The following is a 20,039-nucleotide window of genomic DNA, read 5'->3' on the forward strand; positions in this document are numbered from 1 at the left end:
TAACTTGGCAAGTCCTGTTGTGAGCCCAGGAAGCCTAACCTATATCTTGGGAAGGATCCTGGGGTCTATATCAGATAAGTGGGCTGAATGATCCAAAAATAAATGATTCTTAAGAAAAGAGGACAGAATTCAGAAACCGATGCACAGCATCAAGTGTCAAACGGTAGGAGGGAATCTCGGGCATAACTGTCATCAGGAGCTGAGGATATGAGGAGAAACAGTTAAGAAAGTTAGTGCAAGATTAAAGTGAATTATTTATGAAATTCAGGCCATTTATTTCAGCTAAAGTGAATTATTAATGAACTTCAGGCCAGGTACACAAGGCAAAAATGTAGGGTTTTAGAGGGCTTCCTTAAAATTTTTTACTTTGAAATAAGGTTAAACTTAGAGAAAAAGTTACAAAAATGACAAAGAGTTCTTGTATATCCTTCAACCTGCTACTTCCAATGCTAACATCTTACATAATCAAAGTTTAATGATCAAAACCGGTTTGGTTTTTAACTCTGCGCCAGCTGTGTATTGAGAGTTGTGGCCAGCTGACTTTTACCTTTGCACAGGACAGACCAGATGGTATGTCGGGAGTCCCAATAACATGTAGTACCATCATATTAGACCAAATGAAAGCGAGGGACCGGTCTCAAGTGATATTTCCCGATGAAAATTGTACTATGGAGGGGAAAATTCTGTACATTCTCTATTCCAGACTATGGAAGTGAGATAAAAGAAAAAGAAGAGTAGATCCATAGTCATATCACTAAGAAAATGGTGGAGAAGAAAACAGGTGTATGGTGGTTAAAATGTATCTTGTATCTTACAGTTCACTGGTTGGAAAACTCTAATTTAGATTCATTTTCTCAGGATTTCACTAAATAGATTTAATGGGTCATGAAGAGCTAAGAGGAAAAGCACTGATTACTGCCATGTCTACACATTTAAACTCTGACGTTTAACACCTTTGGTGATCCCCTTCTGCATACCTCTGAGTGGGCCAGGCATGGAAGCTCCACAATTAGCATTCATGTGGTGGCCTTTACAGAGGACTCAGCAAGAAGTATTTAAATTAGACTTTCCACCTGCATGGCTGTGTATCAGAGATGACCCAGTGGAAGAAGAATGGTTTAAAGAGTAACCACAGTAATAGCATGGGATTCTTTGGGGATACAGTTACAAAAAGCAACAGAGTGACTTTAAATACATTATGGACTGGTAGACAAATATATGAAAATGTAGGAAATTTAAAATACTAATGTGGTAGTCATTATCATACATCAAAATTTTCCTATCTGGATATGTAATTAGGAAACTTTTCTAAGGAAAGGTGGGAATCAGGGCAAATGTCATTTGAAAAACTTTCATTATATAAAATAAAGGTAAAGAAATATGTTGTGTTTTCATAGGATTTTTAAGCAGGAAGATTCCATTTGTTCATATATATTTAACAAAGAAATTGTGCCAGGTTCAGTTTCTGGTAATATATCTAGGTATTAAGACTGATAGATCTTTCATATTCAAGTTGAAGAGATAGAAAAGTTACAAGAATATATCAACAAACAAGATAATTTGAGATAGTGATTAAGTTCTGTGAAGAAAAGAAAACAAAGTGAGGTGATAGAGATCAACAGACATAGAGAGAGAGGGGCTCCTTTGGATTAGGCTGTCAGTCCTAAAGGAAAACAGGCAGTAAACTCTTACACATGGGTCTTAGCTATATTTTTTTTTTTGGATCATCTCCTCAGGCAAGGGCAACAAAAGCAAAAACAAACAGTTGGGACTACAGCAAACTAAAAAAATTTTGCACAGCTAAGGAAACCATCAATAAAATGAAATAGGCAACCTACTGGATGGGAGAAGATATTTACAAGTGATGTATCTGATAAGGGGTTAATATCCAAAATATATAAAGAACCCATATGACTCAACACCAAACAAATTAAACAACCCCCCCCCCACCAAAAACCCCACCACAATCTAATTAAAAAGTGGGCAGAGGACCTGAATAGACATTTTTTCCAAAGAAGAAATACAGATGGCCAACATATGTGTGAAAATATGCTCAGCATCACTCATCATCAGGGAAATGCAAATCTAAACCACAATGAAGTATCACCTCATACCAGTCAAAGTAGCTAGTATCAAAAAGATAAGAAATAACAAGTGTTGGTGAAGATGTTGAGAAAAGGAAACTTTTTTTTTTTACTTTTTTAATTGTTATGTTAATCACCATACATTACATCATTAGTTTTTGATGTAGTGTTCCATGATTCATTGTTTGTGCATAACACCCAGTGCTCCATGCAGTACGTGCCCTCTTTAATACCCATCACCAGGCTAACCCATCCTCCCACCCCCCTCCCCTCTAGAACCCTCAGTTTGTTTTTCAGAGTCCATCCTCTCTCATGGTTCGTCTCCCCCTCCGATTTCCCTCCCTTCATTCTTTCCCTCCTACTATCTTCTTTTTTTTCTTTTCTTAACATATATTGCATTATTTGTTTCAGAGGTACAGATCTGTGATTCAACAGTCTTGCACAATTCACAGCACTCACCATAGCACATACCCTCCCCAATGTCTATCACCCAGTCACCCCATCCCTCCCACCCCACCCCCTACTCCAGCAACCCTCAGTTTGTTTCCTGAGATTAAGAATTCCTCATATCAGTGAGGTCATATGATACATGTCTTTCTCTGATTGACTTATTTCGCTCAGCGTAACACCAAGAAAAGGAAACTCTTGTGCACTATTGGTAGGAATGTAAATTGGTGCAGGATCTATGGGGAAACAGTATGGAGGTTCCTCAAAACACTAAAAATAGAAATACCATATAATCAAGCAATTCCACTTCTGGGTATTTATCCAAAGAAAACAAAAACACTAATTCGAAAGGATATAGGCACCCCTATGCTTATTGCAGCATTATTTACTATGGCCAATATATGGAAGCTACCTAAGTGTTCATTGATAGATGAATGGATAAAGAAGATGTATATGTATATAAATACAATGGAATATTACTCAGCAATAAAAAAGTGAAATCTTTCCATTTTTGACAACATGGATAAACCTAGAAGGTATTATAAGTGAAATAAGTCAGACTGAGAAAGACAAATACCGTGATTTCACTTGCCTGTGAAATCCAAAATGTAAAACAAATGAACAAACAAAACAGAAACAAAGTCCTAAATACAGAGAATAAAATCGTGGTTGCCAGAGAGGAGGGGGGTGGAGGATGGGTGAAACAGGTAAAGGGGTTTAAGAGGTACAAACTTCCAGTCATGAAATACATAAGTCACAGGGATATAAAGTATAATGTAGGGAATATAATCAAAATATTGTAATAAATTTGTACGCTGACTAGCTAGACTTATCATGGTGGTCACTTAGTGACACATAGAAATGTGGAATTACTCTGCTGTACACCTGAAACTAATATACTATTGTATATAAACTATGCTTCAAGTAAGAAAAAGACCCTGTTAAAAACAAAACATTAGGCTGTCAGGCAAGGCCTCTCCTCAAGAGGGGACTTTTTGAGATGAGAGTTTTGCTATCTGCAGTTGATCACCAAGGCTGTAGCTGGATGCTAGGACTCGATTTCACCCATGTATTCCTTGGCTTTGCTAAAATTTCACAGTCAAGTGCTCCTTGGAGAAAAGACTGGATCCGGAGCTTGGGCAGGGAAAGTATGAGTCTGCACCATAACGTGGTACCAGAAAGTAGATAGTACTCAAAGAACGATGAGAACAAATCAAAAGCACCAGAGTCACCTTGAAGGGGCTCCTACCAGCTAACATGGGACACTCTGAACATCAAAATAAATATTTAGAAAGTAATAGATTGTTTTTTGTTTGTTTGTTTGTTTGTTTTAAAGATTTTATTTATTTATTTGAGAGAGAGAGAATGAGAGATAGAGAGCACGAGAGGGAAGAGGGTCAGAGGGAGAAGCAGACTCCCCGCTGAGCAGGGAGCCCAATGCGGGACTCGATCCCGGGACTCCAGGATCATGACCTGAGCCGAAGGCAGTTGCTTAACCAACTGAGCCACCCAGGCGCCCCAGAAAGTAATAGATTGTAACCCAATTAATAAAATGAGTTCATGAACCCCTACATGTATATATACATACATGAATGGAGGAGGAAGGAAAGCTCTTACAGTAAAAGGCCAACTAATAAATACAGAATGAATGATGGAGTTAGGACATCATTAATGGTTGCTACAACTAGTGGGCAAAAGTTTGATAAGGAACAGAATATTTACAGTTTCAAAATATCTTCCCACAGATTATTTATTAGTTGTAAATGTACAATTGTAACTTTACAGTGAAAAAAAATTGGAGATATCCCCCAGTCAAGTGAGTGAAGTTACATCAGTAACACTGGGACAAGTCAACTCACAGACCTCCTGGAAGAAAGCAGAGTTGAACATGACATCCCTGTGGTGGTTGGTATTCCTACCAAAGTATATAAACTGAAGTTGTAGTCATGAGAAAACATCAAACAAACAAAAATTGATTGACACTGTACAAAATAACTGGCCTGTACTCTTCAAAGATATAAAGAAAAACTGATGAATTTTTCTAGACTAAAGGAGATTAATGAGAAATGAAAATCAATGCAATGTACGATCCTGGATTGGATTTTCAACTGGAAGGATAAAGAAAAGGTATGAAGGACATTCCTGGGACCATAGAGAAAAATAGTATGTGGATTATGAATCAGATAATACTATTGCATCAATGTTAAATTTCCTGATTATATAAAAAAAATTTTCTTTGTACTTTGTACCAAAGTGTCTAGAGTATAAAGTAGCATGATGTCTCCAACATATTCTCAAAAGTTTCAAAAAAAAAATGTATACACACAGAATGGTAAATGGGATGGATGCAAACATTTAGTGGATCTGGGTAAATGGTATAAGGGAGTTCCTTGTACTATTATTTCAGTTTTTCTGTAAGTATGAAAATATATCAATACGAAAAGTTGCCAAAAATCCAACCAACTAACCAACCAACCGAACACACCCCAAACCGCAGTTAGTTAAGCTGCTTCATCTGGTGGTACGATTGAAGTTATCATTCCTGCAGGAATTCTGACAATTAATTGCACAGCAGTATAAGATGGAAGTGAATTCCTATTAACTCATCCCCCTGGACACGGTAGTACCAGAAGCCAAGTTCCAAGTATAATCTTTTCAGCCCTTCACTTGCAGCGGAAACCTTATTTATACTTTGTAATCAGTGTTTATCAATCTAGCCAAAACCATAATCTTTTTTTTTTTTTTTTGGCCTGTTTTCCCAGTGGCATAAAACATCCAAAATATCAGCCATCAAAAAAAAAAAAAAATGAAATCTTGCCATTTGCAATGATGTGGATGAACTAGAGGGTATTATGCTAAGCGAAATAAGTCAATCAGAGAAATACAATTATCATATAATCTCACTGATATGTGGAATTTAAGAAACAAAACAGGATCATAGGGGAAGAGAGGGAGACAAACCATAAGAGACTATTAATCATAGGAAACAAACTGAGGGTTGCTGGAGGGGAGGTGGGGGGAGGGATGGGGTAATTGGGTGATGGGCATTAAGGAGGGCATGTGATGTAATGAGCACTGGGTGTTTATATTAGATTGATGAATCACTGAACTCTACCTCTGAAACCAATAATACACTATAGGTTAATTAATTGAATTTGAATTTAAAAAATAAAATAAATTTAAATAAATAAATAAATAAATAAATAAAACCCCTTAAAAAAAAAAAATCCAAAATAGCTGGGTATTGTTCTCAGTATAATTGTTTTTACATCTCCAGTAGAAAAAGTGTTTATCACACAAGGTTCTTACCAGCAATCAACAGAAACTGATTCTGGCTGATTTAAATAGAAAAGTAGTTTTTTAAAAGCTGACTTTTACTTTTTTTTTTAAAGTTGTATTTATTTATTTTAGAGAGAGAGTGTGTGTACACGAGTTGGGGGAGGGGCAGAGGGAGAGAGAAAGGGGAAGCGGACTTCCCGTTAAGCACCAGGGCCTGATGTGGTTTAATCCCAGAACCCTCAGATCATAACCTGAGCTGAAACCAAGAGTTGGATGCTTAACCGACTGAGCCACCCAGGCGCCCCTGACTTTTACATTTAATGGACTGGGCATTCAGACCAACCCTTCTGCTGAAAACAACTAAGAAAGCTGGATGAAATATAAATATGTCCTTCCTAACAGCATCAAAGAGACAGCAAGATAGTGAGGCAGGATTAAGCCAAGATACCAGAGAAATGGAAATCCAAAGATTTCTGATCTGGGAGAAACAGCCGAGAGGCTGAACGGCACCATTGACAGTCTGATTGGCTTGGGACGGGGGTCTGAAAACTTTTCTTAAAAGTGCAGATGTTAAATATTTTAGGGTTGCAGACCATATAGTCTCTGGTTCTCTGTCATAATTATTCAACTCTGCCATTATAGAACAAAAGCAGTAGAGATATTTGCACACACCCATGTTAATAGTAGCACTACTCATAATAGCTGAGAGGGGAAAGCAACTCAGTGTCCATTGGCAGATAAATGGATGAGCAAAATGTGATATATACATACAATGAAACATTTACAATAATTTATCTCTCATATAATAAGAATCAACAAATTTCAAAGAATTGGAAATATACAAAGTATATATTCTGGCCAAAAAAGCAATGAAGCAAGAAATGTTTGAAAAGTAACTAGGTGATCCTCATATGTTCTGAAATTAAACAATTCATTTTTAAATAACCCATGGGTCAAAGACAATATCAAAATGAAAATTAGAAAATATTTTTAATATTTTGATAATGTAAATAAAATGTGAGTGTAGTTAAAGTGTGCTAAGGGGGAAATTTATAAGGAATATATGCAAATATTAGAAAAGATAAGTACCTGAAAATTTAATTATAAAGGTAGCAGAAATTAATGAAATAGGAAACAATATACAATAAAGACAGTCGACAAAATCAGGGGCTAATTCTTTGTTATTCAGAGATCTCAGACATAAGTTTAGATAGAGTGGAGAGAGGAACAAAGTGAGAAATAATTCTATTTCTCTCTGTCTCTGAAACTCACTTTGAATCTTGGCTATAAATAATTCAACTAGGGGCACTTGGCTGGTTCAGTTGGTAGAGCACGCGACTCTTGATCTCGGGGTTGTGAGTTTCAGCCCCACATTGGGTGTAGAGATTACTTAAAAATAAAATCTTAAAAAAAATTCAACTAGGGCGCCTGGGTGGCTCAGTTTGTTAAGCGACTGCCTTCGGCTCAGGTCATGATCCCGGAGTCCTGGGATGGAGTCCCACATCAGGCTCCCGGCTCAGCGGGGAGCCTGCTTCTCCCTCTGACCCTATCCCCTCTCATGCTGTTTCTCTCTCTCTCTCTCTCAAATAAATAAATAAAATCTTTAAAAAAAAATTCAACTAATATTATTTAAATGGGGCACTTTAGTCTATGAGCCAAAGAATAAAGTATTAAGCAAAGAGTCAAACTTCAAATTGTGTGTGTGTGTGTGTGTGTGTGTGTGTCTAAGCAACTGTAACAAAATATTAAATAGGATTTAGTTTCTTGTCCATGGAATTAGTGACAAGAGCCAGAACTGAGGTCAAAGGGGCGTTAAGTTCCACATTACTGGGGTCATAAATCCCCATCAGAGATTCTTAAGACATGGCAAAACAAGTCTTTTTTATTTTATTTTATTTTATTTTATTTTATTTTATTTTATTTTATTTATTTGAGAGAGAGTGAGAGACATCACAGAGGGAGAGTGAGAGGGACAAGCAGACTCCCCGCTGAACGGAGAGACCGATGCCAGCCAGATACCAGGACCCTGAGATCATGACCTGAGCTGAAGGCAGACGTTTAACTGAGCCACTTAGGTACCCCCAAAACCAGTCTTATTACTATGAACCATGATTCTCTAACTCAGAGGTCAGCAATCTTTCTGTGAAGGGCTAGATAGTAAATAGTTCAGGCTTTGTGGGTATGGTTTCTGTTAAAACCATGAAACTCTGCATTGTAGTGCAAAAGCAACCATAGACAATATGTGAACGTGCCTGTGTTCCAATAAAACTTTATTTACAAAAACAGGCAGTGGGCCCGATTTGTCCTATGAGCTGTAGTTTGCCGACTCCTGATCTAAACATTCCCTCCTCCCTAATATCAGGCTAAGACTGATGAAGGAGAAAGAGCATCATCATAAACGTGGAATTATCAGCCCAACAGGAATGCTGTTGCCCCCCACCTCCTATTTCTAAGCAAAGTGAGGAAGACAAGAGAATCACTTGAAAATACAAGTTATGCCCAAAGGGAAGACTGGCATCTTCTACTCTAGTTAGATCTATTTCCAAAGAGTGAACTTACAGCTCTGAACTTCATCTAGCTAAACAAGGAAATGAACTGGAGAGAATTGGCAGGGCAGAGAGAGGGAGTATAGCAGAGGAAGGAGCAACAATCTGCTGTAACAAAGACGTGTAAGATTCCCTTAATTCCAGGGGTCATGATGGAAGGAAACTGGATTTGATTGGTTTTGCCCTAATTTTATCTAAAAGAACTTGCATCCTGGCCCAAAGATGACCCAATCAGTTGTGAAAGAGTTTGAGCAGGGACCAGACTTCCCAGGTCAGAGAATCTGGTCAATAGGGAGGCTTCCAGGCTTTCCCAAGAATGCACGCGATGCCACAAAGGGAGAGTGGTTGGTGACCTGCCATGAAATAGTTATCCACAACCAGTTGGAGTGAAAAAGAGAAGTAGCCACAGCCAACAAAAGGCCACACCATTAGCTAAATCTGTAGGAGACACTCATCTGTTCCCAAGAAGAGAGAGGACAAGAGCACATGTCCTCTCTTCCCTACCAAACCACACACTCAGAGGTGAGGAGGAGTGAAGGGGGCTCAAAGAACAGACCTTGCCTTCCTCCACACTTCAGCTTCCCTCAGTTTGGGGACCTTTTCAATGGCAGGGGAAGGAAAGCCTTAGATTGGAATGAGATTGTGGCTTTAAAGGGAATGGATTTTTCATCACTGAGGGTAACCTGGAAGTTCTGGAATCTGCTCAAAGTGCTATTTAATAAGGACTCTGTTATGAGAAGAAAGGGAGAGGTAAAGCAGTAGACTTGGGAGCCACGATTGCTGGGAGGAAAAGATATCCTGGGGTTGAGACTATTTGAAAACTAAATATCCATGTAGAGTAACACCTCACTAATCTGGAGTCTATGTAGTTAGTCTTTTTGGCTACCCATGCCAGTGTCAAGAAATTGGAACACACACTCTCACCTACACAGACACACAGGCACACACATCTATGAAGGAAAATCGCCTCTTCTTTATATTCTTAGGTGAACTATTCAAGTCTTCAGTCAGAGCTGAATTAGCTAAATGATGAGAGAAAGTGAGGGTCCAGCTCTAGGATCACAAAGGATGCATTTGGAGCTTAGAGGCAATTTTTTTCTACACACATTTGAACTTCCCTATAACAATGAAATAACTCTATGCTTCCACCCAACAAGATCTGGCTATGCTTTGTGTAAGAGGACCTCACACTTCTCCAAAATCGGGAGACACAGTGTAAACAGTCCATCACTGGCTACATTAATTACTCCTCAAGTGCAGTCATAGTCCCACTGAATATTCCATTGCCTAAGGAAAACACTGCAAAGTTAACTTTCAAATAACTTGTATACATAAAAATATGTACAATAATAAAAATAGTGGGAAGAATGAGAAAAACTGGTTAGTACGTACAAATAAACACAAGCAATAAGAAAACATGCAAAGCTACCATAGTCCTCAATGTTGTTTTATTTTTTTAAATTTTATTTATTTATTTGAGAGAGAGACTGAGATAGAGAGAGAAAGCATGAGAGGGGGGAGGGTGAGAGGGAGAAGCAGACTCTTTGCTGAGCAGGGAGCCCGACGCGGGACTCGATCCTGGGACTCTAGGATCATGACCTGAGCTGAAGGCAGTCACTTAACCAACTGAGCCACCCAGGTGCCCGCGTCCTCAATGTTTTTATCATTTATTTAAATTGTGTTTAAAAATATATAACAGGAGCACCTGGCTGGCTCAGTTGGTTAAGCGTCCGACTCTTGATTTCAGCTCAGGTCATGGTCTCAGGGTCATGAGATCGAGCCCCACGTCGGGCTCTGCATTGAGCGTGGAGTCTGCATGAGATTCTCTCCCTCTCACTTTGCCCCCCCCCCCGCTTGTGCATGTTTACACTCTCTCTCCCTCTCTCTAATAAATAAAGTCTTTTAAAAAAAATAAAAATATAGGGCGCCTGCGTGGCTCAGTCGGTTAAGCGTCTGCCTTCGGCTCAGGTCATAATCTCAGGGTCCCAGGATAGAGTTCCGCATCAGGCTCCCTGCTCTGTGGGGTGCCTGCTTCTCCCTCTGCCTCTCTCTCTCTCTCTCATGAGTAAATCAATAAAAAATCTTTAAAAATACATCTATGACATAAAATTTACCATCATAACCATTTTTTCAGTGTACAGTTCTATTGTGTTAAGTATATTCACATTATTGTGAAACAGAGCTCTAGAACTTTTTCATCTTGTAAAACTGAAACTCTATACCCATTGAACAACAATTCTGCATTTCCCTTTCTGCTGGCCTCTGGCAACCAACATCCTATTTCCTCTTTCTATGAGTTCACTACTTTAGAGATTCCTCATATAAGTAGAGTCATACAGTGTTTGCCCTTTTGTGACTGGCTTATTTCACTTAGCATAATATCCTCAAGGTCCATCCATGTTGTAGCATTGGATATGTCCATTGATGGACATTTGAATTGCTTCCACCTCTTGGCTATTATGAATAGTAATGCTAAAAAGAACAAGGGTATGAAAATACTTCTTCAAGATCCTACTTTTAATTCTTTTGAATCCCATAAGTGGGATTGCTGGATTACACAATAATTCTATTTTTAATTTTTTTGAGGAAACTCCATATTGTTTTCCATAGTGACTATACCATTTTACATTCCCAACTACAGTCCTCACTTTTATAATCAGTTATAAATTTGCACATTATAGCTATGACTTTCTTCTTCCACTACCCATTCCATATTTCTCATGTTCTCAGCTAGAACTTCAGGTGGTCAGGGTTCTTTACCTGGTGGGGTGATCCAAATCTTCAATTCTGAAAGGTATGAGTCCTTTATCACCTTACCTCTTTTGGTTGCTGTAGTTTTCCATTAACCTTTACTATTGGGCATAGAAATATTAAGGGGCAACCTCCAGAGAATTTCCTTGGTTCCCGAAAGTATCCACCTTGCCCCTATGGGTAGTGTGATGCAATTACCTTTGAAAATGGTAATCACTCCAGCCAGTACAGTGATGTGCTTTTTTTCTTTCTTTCTCAGAGTGATACTTTTTTCTCTCTGTTGGTTCAGTGGCATAAGGAATCCAGGATGACCAAGTAGAAATCTCATCTTTGCATTCAGTGGAACCATTGTTGTGCCCCTTAGAGGGAACATTCCACTTTAGAAATCAAGACTTCCAAATCACAGAATTCAACTCAGTCCTTGATTCCCAGACCCATGTATTCTGGCTATGGAGAAGACTGCCATACAATAGTCTCTGATTCAAAGTATTTGTGGCATCCTGTATAGGAGAATTCCATATTACAAAGTTGTAATCGCCAAGACAGCATGGTACCAGCACAAAAACAGACACATAGATCAATGGAACAGAATAGAGAACCCAGATATGGACCCTCAACTCTATAGTCAAATAATCTTTGACAAAGCAGGAAAAAATATGCAATGGAAAAAAGACAGTCTCTTCAATAAATGGTGCTGGGAAAATTGGACAGCTATACGCAGAAGAATGAAACTCGACCATTCTCTTACACTATACACAGAGATAAACTCAAAATGGATGAAAGACCTCAATGTGAGATAGGAATCCATCAAAATCCTAGAGGAGAACATAGGCAGTAAACTCTTCGACATTGGCCACAGCAACTTCTTTCAAGACACATCTCCAAAGGCAAGGGAAATTTAGTACTGAATTTTCAGAAAGCCATTACAGATTTAAATTAGGCCAGACACTTGTACTTGATGAGGTATGTGGTGAGACCAGTTAGTTCCATGGACATGAGCGAATTGCCAAACTTCTTGGGCTCTAAAATGAGTTCCTTGATTATTTATACAAAATGACATGATGATAGATATGTCATGCTATGAGTCTATGGATTGTGGTGCTAGCAGAAGCATTACAGGCAGGAAAGCAAATCCATATTCCATGTCTATTCCAGTGAGGGCACATTTTTACTCCTTCAGTGATGAAAGAGGTCCAGTGTAATCACCTCGACACCTGATAGCTGGCTGGCCCTTTAGAGAGGAGTACCATTTCAGGGCTCAGTGTTGGACTCTGTAGTTAGTAGATTAGGCATTCAGCAGTGGCATTGGCCAGGTCAGCCTTGGTAATGGAAAATCCATATTGTTGAGCCCATGCTTAGCTTCCATTCCTGCCACCAGAGCCACTTTGTTCATGGGCCCAACGAAGGATTGGATGACAGGGGAAAGTGGTGTGCTAATATACACAGAATGTGTCATTTGCTTCACCTGATAATTAAGAGCCTCCTCTGCAGTCTATGCCGTTTGGTGGGCATTCACATTAGACACAAATATCTTCATAGTCTTTTCCCATTGTGAGAGACCCATCCACATACGTCTTCCCCAGACTTTTCATCACCAATCATCCATCCTTTTTCTCCCAATCCCTAACATCCAGCCCAACTATGCAACTGCCGATGTAATGAGTATAGATCCATACTTCTGGCCATCTCTCCCTCCAGACAAAGCGAACTACCAAATGTACTCAAAGTTCTGCCTATTGGAGGATTTCCCATTAGCACTATCCTTCAGGGTCACCCTTGACTAGTACTATAAAGCTGAAGCTGTCCACTTTAAGTGGTGCAACCCTGCCCTGTATTTCTATTACTAGCCCCACCTCTCTACTCAGCTCCACGTCCAGCCTTTTTTCTGGTACAATTTATCTTTAATGTTTTAATATAAAAGTGTCCAAACATACTTTAAATATAGAGTATGATGAACCCCATAAATCGTATCAATCAGCTTTAAGAATGATCCAGGGGCTCCTGGGTGGCTCAGTCGGTTAAGGGTCTGGCTCTTGATTTCAGCTCAGGTCATGATCTCAGGGTCGTTAGATTGAGCCCCACAATGGCTCTGCACTCAGCGAGGAGTCTGTTTGCCCCTCTCCCCCCCTTCTGCCCCCCCGGCTCCCTCACACATACACTCTCTCTTTCTCAAATAAATAAGGTCCTTAAAAAAAAAGAGAAAAGAATGATCCATCCATATAATGCTATCTATACTTGATTCAGTTATTTTCCTCCACATTTTCCTTAACTTCAATATTTGAAAACAAATCCCAGGCCATTATGTCTTTTCACCTCTAAAAACTTCAGTATGCAACTCAAAAGAAAAAAACCCCACCATTTTCTTATTCAACATAATGCCATTAACACATACAAGAAAATTAGCAATAATTCTTCAATGTAACTGAATACCCAATTCAAATTCAAGTTTCCTAATTGTCTAAAAAAGTTCATACTCTTAGTTTGTTGAAATAAGGATCTGAACAAGTTTCACCCACCAAAGCTCTTTTAAGTTTCTTTTCTTCTAGAACAGATCTTTAGTTATGTAGAACATCCCACATTCTAGATTTGACTGATTGCTTTCTTGTTTTGATTTTCATTTGTTTCTCTATGCCACGCATTTCTTACAGACTGGAAGTTAGATCTAAAAGCTTGATTAAATTAAGGTTAGCTTGTCCAGAAGTGCAAGGGGATCCTCTTGCATGGAATCAGGATACATATAATGTCTGGTTGTCTCCATTTTAGGGATGCAAAAATTCACAAGTGACTTCAGGAAGATTCACTTCCTTTAACTGCCCCACGAACATATCCCCAGGAGAATCCAACCCCCCCCCCCCCGCAAACTGTTCTTCCTCCTTTATTCATCTTCAAGGCAAAATGTTCTGAGACATCTAGCATTCTTCCCTTTCCACTGGTTCTCACATTCCAGTTAGTTTCTAAACAAGGAGCATTTCTTATATCAGATTCTTCTCTATGTACACCACACTGCCTTAGCTGGAGAAGGTTCCAGAACGGAGATATTTGAGTAGGCTTGAAATAAGTAGAACTAAGGACACAGATTCATTCCTCTGATTCTCCCAGACAGGATAATCATCATCCTTCTCTATTTCCACAGCACTTTTGTTATTCCTCTGTGATTGGATTTATCCCATTATATATATATAATGTCTATTTCTCTTCATATCCAGGGTAGAAATCCTTTTAGAGGAAACTAAATTTTATTCGATGCCCTAAATTCCTTATACCTGGTTACATTAAATGGTCACCATTGAATGAATGTTTCCCTTACAGGCAATACTAACATTTGAATAAGTAGTATAAATATTTGAATAAGTGGCATATTTTCCAGCTCTTTTTGTTAGATATTAAACTATGTTTAAATGTTTAAAATATTAAATTCAGTTTTATGCTAGTAATCTTAGCCTGATGTAAGATGTAGGAAAAAATTTACAACCTAATATTTTACAGACTAGAACAAGGATGCTCAGGAGGATGTGGGGCCACATTTGGAGTGTTAATGTGGTGTGGGTCCCAGTCTACTGATAACGATGCTATTGGCTAGTAATGCCTGAACCACTCACCCAACTGTATTACTCACAGGGCCAATGTTGTGTCTGGACCAGCCCTTGTGATTCTTTTTTTTTTTAAGATTTTATTTATTTATTTGACAGAGAGAGAGAGCACTAGCAGAGGGAACAGCAGAGGGAGAGGGAGAAGCAGGCTCCCTGCTGAGCAGAGAGACAGACAACATGGAGCTCCATTCCAGGACCCTGGGATCACGACCTGAGCTGAAGGCAGATGCTGAGCCCCCCAGGTGCCACCCAGAAGCCCCACTAGCCCTTGTGATTCTTATTTTTTTTTTTTAAAGATTTTATTTATTCACTTGAGACACAGAGAGAGAGAGAGAGAGAGAGAATGAGCAGGGAGAGAGGCAGAGGGAGAGGGAGAAGCAGGCTCCCAGCTGAGCCAGGAGCCCGATGTGGGGCTCGATCCCAGAACTCTGGGATCATGACCTGAGCCCAAGGCAGATGCTTAACCATCTGAGCCACCCAGGCGCCCCGCCCTTGTGATTCTTATTATGATTACAGGATGCACTTCAGCAAAAGCCATCAGGGAACTTTGAGGAACAAGATTTTGTTTTTAGTTTTTATTTTAATTCCAGTTAGTAACATCAGTGTTATATTATTTTCAGGTGTACAATATAGTCATTTAACACTTCTATACATGACCTGGTGCTCATTCAATAAGTGCATGCCTTAATCCCTATCACCTATTTAGCCCATCCCCCCACCCCCTCCCCTCTGGTAACCAACAATTTGTTCTCTATAGTGAAGAGTCTGTCTGTTTCTTGGTTTGCCTCTCTCTCTCTCTTTTTCCTTATGCTCGTCTGTTTTGTTTCTTAAATTCCACATATGAGTGAAATCATCTGTATTTCCCTTTCTCTGACTAACTTATTTCTCTAAGCATTATACTCTCTAGTTCCATCCATGTCATTTTAAACAGTGACGAACAAGATTTATTACTCATAGGTTCATGGTACATGGTACATCTGAGGGGCACAGAGCAAGGTCATGGAGAGAGAGACACACACACACACAAATACACAGAGGGCCCGGGGAGCTGCCTTTATTAGGATCCAAGGGTGGGGTATCTAGGGTTTTGTGAGTTCACTCTTCATTAGCTACTTTAAAGTATAAAAGCAGGAATTAGGGTATAGGAAGGGAGAAGCAGGGTCACTCAAGAAGTCAGTTATCTAGGTTATCCAGGGCTTTCTGAAAGAAGAAACTTCATGAATGGGGACAGCCTAATTCCTTACTTGATTGTTTATCCAACTGGCAATATATGGCAATATTCAATATGGATGCTTTTTGAAATGGTTGCCTCAGCAACCAAAAGCTTAATGTCAGGCACTTACTTCACAATCAAAAAGCTTATGTCAAGCTCTTACACTACAATTAACTCTAAGGCCCATAGAACTCCACAAAGTTCATGGTCATATTCAGAGAGAAACTAGAGTTACCCTAGATCAGCTGAATATAATTGCCAGCGGGTACCCGAAAAGACACTCCATATCACTGATCCTCAGGGCAATGCAAATCAAAACCACAATGGGATGTCACTTCACACCTATTAAAATGACTATCACAAAGAAGATGAGATTAGTGCTGGTGAGGATGTGGAGAAGAGGAAACCCTTTTACACTGGTGATGGGAATGTAAATTTGTTCAACCACTATGGAAAACAATATGGCGGTTCTTCAAAAAATTAAAAATAGATCTACCATATGACCCAGGAATTCCACGTCTGTCTATATACTCAGAGGAAATGAAAACAGGGTATCAAAGAGATATCTGCACTCACATGTTTATTGTAGCATTATTCACAATAGCTAAAATATGGAAACAACCCAAGTGTCCAGTAATGGATGAATAAAGAAAATATAATACATAGATACTAAGAATCTACAAAAAAGCTTTTAGAATCCATAAGCAAGGTCAGTACTTTGCTGCACATAAAGATCATTATATGTAAGTGAATGGTGTTCATATATGCCAGCAAAGAATATTCAGAGCAATAAGAACCATAGGTCATTAAGGATAAATCTAACAAAAGATGTACAAGACCTTAACAGATAAATTTATAAATTTTATTAAAATTTTTAAAAGGAGGGGCGCCTGGGTGACTCAGTCGTTAAGCGTCTGCCTTCGGCTCAGGTCATGATCCCAGGGTCCTGGGATCGAGCCCCCCCCCCCCCCCCCGCCCCCGCATCAGGCTCCCTGCTCGGCGGGAAGCCTGCTTCTCCTTCTCCCACTACTCCTGCTTGTGTTCCCTCTCTCACTGTGTCTCTCTCTCTCTGTCAAATAAATAAATAAAATCTTAAAAAAAATTTTTTTAAAGGAGTGATATACAATTTTCATAGATTGAAAGACTCAGTATTTTAAGGAGGGCAATTCCCCTAATTTCCAAGTTCCAGGCAGTTCCAATAAAAATCACAGCAGGATTCCTAACAGAACTTTATAAGCTGTTACTACTACTAATTTGCAAATAAAAGAACCCCAAACTGAATGTCTCTCTAGTTGTCTTTTCTTTATTAGCTGTTCTTCTTAGGTGTTAGTGCTTTTGTTTTTTGAACTTGGGGATTCTTTATGTTTCCATTTTCTTCAATTGTTTTTTATATTTGTTGGTATGTCTCCTTCCTTATTTTAAAGATTCTTTCCTCCTGTCTGTGCACATTGGTTATAGTCATCATGGCCTGTGATTATGGGATGGCAGGATGAGCTTGAAGCTAGAGGACATTGTACGCTTTCACTTAAGTCTTTGCTCTTACTCCTCCTGAGCATCATTAGTCATTCAGATAATAACACAACTTTTTCCCAGACATCTACACCAAGGGCCAGCAAACTGTAAAATTCTCAGTAGTAAATATTTTAGGCTTTGCAGGCCACCAGGGTCTCTGTCATGTATTTTTTGCTTTTTAAAAAATGTTTTAAATGTAAAAATGGAAAATGGAAAAACCATAGCTAGCTTGCAGACAATCCAAAATACAAAATAGGCCACAGGTGGATTTGGCCTGTGGACCATGGTTTTTGCTGGCCTTTGCTCTAATTCTACCCTCGTTCCCCTAACCTGAGACAAATCCCTATTTCCTGTTGCTTAACCTAAGTGGAGATGAAAGAGAGGACTTACTTATCAGGTACCTCCTAATTCAGTTTTCCAAGCAATTACTCTGGCTTTTGCCCAGGGCCCTACCTTCTTCTTCTTGAGCACTCCTCCTGTTTCTGTGCCTGATGCCATCCCAGGACCCTTCCTACTCCAACCAGAACACATCTGTTCTATAAGCTTTGAACTTGATTTACTGCTCTCTGTCTTCCAAAGGACATCCTGATGGTACCCTTATTATTTAACAGTGCTGTCAATAACTAATTATATCTGAAAATATATATCTTTTCTAAGAAAGAAAGAAATCTTTTCTGTCATGGGTAGGATTTAGGGCAGAAGGGGAGGATCCACATGTTTATCCAATCTTTACTACTTTCTAGGAAAATTTTCTTCAGAATTGCCCTGAGCCTCAAAGCAACGTCATTAGCAACTACTTAGACTTAACTACGAGTTTAATGTCTCTGCTATTTTTTTCCCTAAATGCCATTTCTCTCTTATTTTTTAAAGTTAATTAATTTATTTTTAGTAATCTCTACACCCAGCGTGGGGCTTGAACTCACGACCCTGAGATCAACAGTCCCCCATTCTGGGGCACCTGGGTGGCTCAGTCGGTTGAAGGGTTGAGCAACTGACTCTTGATTTCAGCTCAGGTTGTGATCTCAGGGTCATGTGATGGAGCCCCACATAGGGCTCTGCACTTAGGGGAGTCTGCTTCTCTCTCTCCTTCCGCCCCTCCCCATGCGCTTTCTCTCAAATAATAAATAAATCTTAAAAAAAAAAAAAAAAAAAAAGAGTCCCATGCTCCTCCAACTGTGCCAGCCAGGGCCCCCCCATTTTTCTTAGATTAATATTTTATTGAGTTGGAGTATATCCCTGGGCAATTTTTTAATAAATGTTCTGAAAGTGGCATACACTATTTGAGTTACTGCACTGATTTCACTCTTGAATGACAAATTAGTTGGATAGATAATTTTAAATTTAAAATAATTTCCCTTGGAGCTTTGCTTTGATCACTTTTAGCGTCAAGTGTCACTAATGAGGAATCTGTTACCAATGAGATCTTTACCTTCATAGGTAATCTGTTCTCTCTCTTTCTCTATACAGAATCTTAGGATTTTGCCTTTGACCATGAAGATGTAAAATTTTATCAAGAAGTGACTTAATTTGTGATTAGTGATGTGAGGTAGGAGTCTGAATTCATTCTTTTACATGTAAATATTAGGTTATTCTAGTATTTTTTTTTAGAGAGGGGAGAGGCAGAGAGAGAGAGAGAGAGAGAATCTTAAGCAGGCTCCACACCCAGTGTGGAGCCCGGACAAAGGGCTTGATCTCATGACCCTGAGATCATGACCTGAGCTGGAATCAAGAGTCAGACAGTTATCCAACTGAGCCACCCAGGTGCTCCAAATCTAGTGTCATTTGTAAAAAAAGATTATTCTTTCCCATCAAATTATCATGGCAACCTTATTGAAAATTAATTGACCATAATTATAAGGGTTTATCTCTGGACTGGTGATTCTTTTCCATTGATCTATATGTCTACTCTGTGCCAATACGACATCATCTTGATTACTGTCACTTTGTAGTAAATTTTGAAATTAGGAAGTATAAGTCCTCTGATGTTATTGTTCTTCTTTTTAAAGATTGTTTTGGCTATTCTGGAATCATTGGCCTTTTAAGCTTAATCTATTCCTTTCTTTCTCTCCTTGAACTAAACAAAATTAAAGAAGCCCTTTCTGTTTTTCTTCAAATTTCTACAAGCCTGAGCTTATTCAGGATCAAAATTTGTTTTCCCAATGCTCGCATGGGCTCACACAATTCATCTTTATTTGTATGCCCTTCTATACCTATCATTTTAGAACCGGATCATCAAATGGACCTTATCCAAGTTTCATGAGCTACTTCTCACTCTTCTTCACTGGAGTCATTCATGACCATGTTGTCTGACTCTTGTTCTTTAGAACTCCCCATCCCCTTTTGAATCATCTTTCCTTTGAGAGCTTCTGGTGATAGAATTAGATGTTTCTAGGGGCGCCTGGGTGGCTCAGTCGTTAAGCGTCTGCCTTCGGCTCGGGTCATGATCCCAGGGCCCTAGGATCGAGCCCTGCGTTGGGCTTCCTGCTCAGTAGGGAGTCTGCTTCTCCCTCTCCCTCTTCCCCCGCTTGTGTTCCCTCTCTCGTTGTGTATCTCTCTGTCAAATAGATAAATAAAATCTTAAAAAAAAAAAAAATTAGACGTTTGTTTTTTTTCCTTG

Source organism: Halichoerus grypus, chromosome 9 (genome assembly GCF_964656455.1).
Source record: "Halichoerus grypus chromosome 9, mHalGry1.hap1.1, whole genome shotgun sequence".
NCBI classification, from domain to species: Eukaryota; Metazoa; Chordata; class Mammalia; order Carnivora; family Phocidae; genus Halichoerus; species Halichoerus grypus.